The sequence below is a fragment of the Eubalaena glacialis genome, chromosome 19 (assembly GCF_028564815.1).
Source record: "Eubalaena glacialis isolate mEubGla1 chromosome 19, mEubGla1.1.hap2.+ XY, whole genome shotgun sequence".
In the NCBI taxonomy this organism is placed as follows: Eukaryota; Metazoa; Chordata; class Mammalia; order Artiodactyla; family Balaenidae; genus Eubalaena; species Eubalaena glacialis.
The window spans coordinates 13531421-13537592 of record NC_083734.1 but is presented as its reverse complement, the minus strand read 5'-3'; positions in this window follow the sequence as shown (position 1 = coordinate 13537592).

Here is a 6172-nt window from a genome sequence, read left to right as displayed (position 1 = left end):
GAACAAATCCTTTTTGATCCTAACGCTTCTGAAAACCAGGTCTGACTCTGGGGGAATTTTTCCCAGCTAAAGGAAAATCACTTCCGTTATCTGCCACCTCCACCCCCAGTTTGGCTGTTGAGCATTTTACACATCCCTGATATATTGTATATTGTGATCCAAAGTTACTACAAGTAGGTTTAAGAAAATTTTTATCTATGACTTTGGAAACAATATTCCATTGCAGATTATTAATAAATAATCCCATTGCTTAGCTAACCAACATTTTTTTAAAGAAGGTCATTTGAAAAGTTAACAGAACAATGAAATAACAAAGATAGTTTAACAAAGAAATTTATCCTGGATTGTATCTATTCATTTGTGTAATATGTGATTTAAAAAAAATATATATCCCTTTTAGTATTCAGTGGAAATTTGGTTCCTGAAAAAGACAAAGGGTTAGAGTTAATGTCCTGTAGATACACACACAGAGAATAGGCCGTATATTTCCTAGAAGCAGCTTTATGTCTAGCTTTTGTCTTTTTGTTTGTTTGCTTGTTTGTTTTTAATAATTCCTGAGAGATGTCTCTGGAAGGAAAAGTGTTTTGAAAACTAATGGCTATTTTTGAGGACAAAAATTACAACTTAAGCTAATTTCTTAAATACAGTAGAATAACTTTCAGGACAATATTGCCTCACAACCCTGCTCACATGGAGAAGTCTTTTTTTGTTTCCCCTTAGCTGTTCGGACTGGATTTTTCTACAGAAGCTATGGAAGATATCTTTGTTCTTGTTTGCTGCTATTTCCTGTCCTATTTTAAGAAATATAAATACATAGAAATGGTGCATCTTTAACATTTGTTTGTACATGTATAAATGTCTTGTATTTTAATTCATTTTTAGCATGTAGCAACACGAATTGTTTAAGGGTAAGCCACAACATCTAGAAATCACTCCTAGATACGAACAATAAAGGAAAAAAAAAATGGTACCGATTTAGGAGGAAACAAAGCCGCTGTCGCTGGGTTTTCCCTGCAGCCTGCAGTGACTTCCACTGACAAACAAGGAGAAACTATCACTCTGTAAACAAAGTCATCGTTATTGGGAGATTGCCACAGCCTGCTGCTTAGTTGAGTTACCAGACATCCTCCATTTATGAAGCAGCGAACGTTGAATCTCAGGGATGGTCCTCAACTGGATCCAAGTGTAACGAGCCCTGTTTGAATAATGAAGGGGGTGGGGAGAGTGATCCATCCACAATCCGGAAGCAGATTTGCAGAGGTTTCCTGCACTGTTGTTTGACACTGCCCTGTTGATGCCCTTTCTTCCTGTTTCCTGCGTTTTCTCTGTCTGCTGTCTAACCCTGTGCCTTGCCTGGGATAAGTACAATGATGAGGTTACTGGTTTGGATTGTAAGTAGAGGAATTTATTGATTGGTTTAGAGGTTCACTGCTGCTTTGTCACTGTCTCAATCAAATTGGCCACTTATTTAAGAAATAAAAAGCTGGTAGAATTGCATCCTCAGATGATGATTGACCTTTTGTGTGTGTGAAAACAGACATTCCAGTGCCACCCTAATATAACGTGCCCAAGAAGTCCTAGCTGCACTCTTGAAAGTGCAAGCCACGGAAACTGGTTTAGACATGGCTTGGAGAATAGTTGCTTTTTGACATGGCCTCTTGCACTTTAGGAGACTGAGACTGTCCTGTTTTGTCCATTGTGGTGTGACCAATGGTGTGCCCAGAGCACTGCTCTAAAACTCACTAGTGTTAGCACGTCGTCAGGGCTGTGGGCGCTCGCTGTAGCCTTCGGAAGCTTTGGCTCGAGATCACCAAGCCCAGTCTCCTTACTGTCAGTGCCCTGCTCTCCTGTTTGCCTCTTTCTGTTTCTATGTGAACTTCCAGATAATATCACTCATTAAATAGTTTTTTTTTTAATTTATTTAAAGAAAAACTATTTAGAAGTAAAGGATATTTTGTTTTGTTGACAGTGGTGGCTTGATAATCCTTAAGCAACTGAAGATAAAATTGTTGAAGGAAAAGGCACTTAAAATGGTTCCTCTCTGTCCAGCTGTATATAAGTCCAATGTGTTAACTAATCTAGATGATGCAAAGAAGAATCTCCTGGTAGAGAAGCAACATGTACGAAATCGGTGAAAAAGGTTTTGGGTTTTTTCAGTGGGGTAGGGGGAGGGCAAGCTGGATTTACAAGTCACGACTGGACCGAACTGGCCTTTTTATCTTTCCACTATATCATGTAAGTGGCTGCTTCCTTGTCCTGCCTATCCTTCAAGCATCCCTAAAGCTCACTCTGAAGATGGTAGAAACAAAACACACAATCTTCGAGTTAGAAGTTGATCCTGACACTGACATGAAGGCGAACGTTGATTTCATACGAACGAACAGTTACAGAGGTGGTGATTGGAGAAAACAGTTCCCCAGATTGTAAGAGTTAACTGAAGATATTGACACAATTTTAAAAAATCAGTAAAGGAATGTATATAATATTGCTCTTGTGTTTTACAGTAAGATTTGTTGCTCTCAGACTGTGTAAAACAAGATTTATTCATGTTTTCTGCATATTAAAAAAATCTTATTGTACCAATTGGTAAACTATTAAATGCCTATAAAACTAGATGTGTTTTTTTTTTTTTTTTAGTCTTTTTGTGCACAGATTTAAAACCTTTTAAATCGAGTCCTAATAGGAAGCAGGGATGTGTTCAGCACCAGACATATGGAGAATAAGATGCAAGTTGCTAGCAGGGCCTGGATGGAAGGCCTTTCTTCAGGGCAGTGCCAGCACTGCCTTTGCTGTCTTGCTTCCTTCACCCTATTTGCAGGAGGGAACTAGGAGCACAGCTGCAGGGGTTCTTGCCTGAGGGGCTTGCACAGCCCACTGGGTCAGGCAGCTCCAGACTTTTTTCCAAGGCTCCACCCTGCCCTCCAGCAGCCCTTTCTGACAGTGACTACAGCTGAGGCCAGGAAGGACCTGTTACAGCCTCAGGGCCCCGGGGAGAAGTGACCCTACTGCCTTTGTTCTGTTAACGAATGAGCCTTTTAATTCTGCCCAGTGGTCTTGAATTCTTGGAGATTATTAATACTGTTTTAAATTTTGGTTAAAATGTACCAAGAATCTTCACCCTTTTCCCAGAAGCCCCTCGGCTTTCTGTGTGCTTTACATATGTCGGCCATGTCCTGCCTTTCATCCCTGGACTACTGCCCAGCTAGCATGCGTAAGTGTTTTTAGGGCACCCGTGCGGTCTCCCACAAAGGACAAGTTGAATGATGTGGTGGCTCTTTTCTTACAGCCCAACTGTCATCCTGCCATTTAGAAGGTAGCTCCTCTACCCACCCCCCTCTAGAAATGGGAAGCTGGGCCAAGAGCACCAAAGTAATTTGCTGGAAGTTACAGTTTCCCGCGTTTTGCAGCTTTTCCATTTCTTTGCAGGGCTCCTCTTTTCCCCTAGGCTGAGATCCAGATGATGAGCCTGACCACTTTCCCTAAGGGTGGAGTTCCAGCTTTAGTATCACTATCCGGAAGTGCACTTAGCTGTTCAAAACCTGTTGGTTTGTCACACACATCAAGCTTCCTTCTAAGACTCATGGTTGCATCTGTCCCTGGTGTAGGACAAGGACTGGGACATGGAAGACTTGGAGAAACGGCGCTGCATCCTTGGTGAGGCAGCTCTGTCCCTGTTAGTCTTTGGTGGAACTTGTCTTGCCTGTAGACTGACGATTCTCCACTGCTGACGTACCAGAACCCTCTAGGAAAGTGATTCTCGGTGTGCTCCCCGTGCCAGCATCGGCATCACCTGGGAGCTCATTAGAAATGCAAGTCCTTGGGCTCTAGCTCAGACCTACTGTATCTGTCACAGGGTGGGACCCAGCAAGTCCATTTTAACAAACCATCCAGATGATTCTGATTCAGGCTCAAGTTTGAGAACCACTGATCTAAATGAACTAACTTCATTGAAGAAAAAAATTTAGACAAGTCACTGGTCCCTGGGCCCTCCAGCTGGGGTTTGAACTCAAACCTCTCTCTTTCGCCGACAGTTTGATACATGGAGTTTGTTCCTTTGTGAATATTTTTCTTCCACTCACATCTCCAGTTTATTATTTCTTATGTAAACATACAGGATAGTTACAGCCAGGGAAGAAGGGCAAGGATCTTTCTCTTACACCAAAGTAACTGCCTTTCCAAGATCTTTTGTACATAAATCCAGTAAATGAAAAGGCTGAACCAAAACAATGCATTTTTTTCCCCATATCAGAAACACAAACAACTAAAAGTGAATGTTATAAATGAATAAATTCAGCACTTTGCCGTACCTGCATTTAAAAAAAGATTTCATTTTCCTGCAATTGTTTAGACACATCATGCAAACACTCTCCTAGGAGTGTTTTGAGATCACTGTTTGCTTCTGAACAAGAATAAATAATAAATAACAACCATCACTTTCACAGAACACCATTTTATCATCGTTCTCACTTGGTCACCAGCCCTCTTAAATAAAAGTGGCTGGTGCAGGGACTAAAGGAAGGAAAATACCCAACATTTGAATGCCTGTCAGGCCAACACCCTTATTCTCAACATACCGTCTTCCTCACATACGTCCCCTGCTGGCAGATATTAGCACATTTTTACAGACAAGAAAACAGGCTCACTTAAGGTGAGGTCATATGCCAAGGGTATTGAGCTAATTAAAGAGTGAGCTGGGACTTGAACCCAAATGCACTAGCTCTTTCCCTTATCTGGTTCTGCCTGTATTAAGCATCTAATTAGCTATTTAAGTATAAGGAGGGCCTTCTGACATCTCTGAAACAATCCTTTAACCTACTTTTAGTCGTACAGGAAAGACCCTCATCCCATCCCCAAGCCCCTCTCTGTCACCACACTGCCAACTCCACTGTGGGGTGACCATGAGGAATGGGGTAGAGGCTGGGAATGGATAAGAATTAACGTTGCCCACACTTGCAACATAGGAAGGCTCCTCACTCATTCTATATGAAATGACTATGCTCAGGGCAACTGTGTCCTGAATGGCCTGCATCTCAGTGTCTGAGTTCTTTTTTTTAATCAGTGGATTTCCCTGTTTAATGGGGGTATTTCTTTCCATTTGAGGAGGCCCTCCTGTCCTCTGTAAGGTGTCCTGATCATGCATGCCTTGTTTGATTGCTAATGTAGATACTGGGAGTCAGGGGGAGGAAATACTCGGGCCACATCAGGATACCTTATTCTCACCTTTAGGATACGTAGGAATTCCTCAACTAAGTCTAACAGTTCTCTCAATATTCATATTTAACAATGCAAATGATGCCACCGACAAGGGCTTAATTTCCAAAATATACAAACAGCTCATTCAACTCAGTTACAAAAAAAAAAAAAAAAACCCAATCAAAGAATGGGCAGAAGACCTAAATAGACATTTCTTCACATGCAGATGGCCAATAGGCACATGAAAAGATGCTCAACATTGCTAATTATTAGAGAAATGCAAATCAAAACTACAATGCAGTATCACCTCACACTGGTCAGAATGGCCATCATTAAAAAGACTACAAATAATAAATGCTGGACAGGGTGTGGAGAAAAGAGAACCCTCCTACACTGTTGGTGGGAATGTAAATTGATACAGCCACTATGGAAAACAGTATGGAGGTTCCTTAAAAAACTAAAAATAGTGATCCAGCAATCCCACTCCCGGGCATATATCCGGAGAAAACTCTAATCCAGAAAGGCACATGCACAGCCCAGTGTTCATAGCAGCACAATACAGTAGCCAAGACATGGAAGCAATCTAAATGTCCATCAAGAGATGAATGGATAAAGATGTGGTACATATATAAAATGGAATACTACTCAGCCATAAAAACAATGAAATAATGCCATTTGCAGTAACACAGATGGACCTAGAGATTATCATGCTAAGTGAAGTCAAAGACAAATATCATATGATACTGCTTATATGTGGAATGTAAAATATGACAGAAATGAATTTATTTACCAAACAGAAACAGACTCACAGACATAGAAAACAAACTTATGGTTACCAAAGGGGAAGGGGGTAGGACAGGGATAAATTAAGAGTTCGGGATTAGCAGATACAAACTACTATATATAAAATAGATAAACAAAAAGGTCCTACTGTGTAGCATGGGGAACTATATTCAATATCCTGTACTGAACCATAATG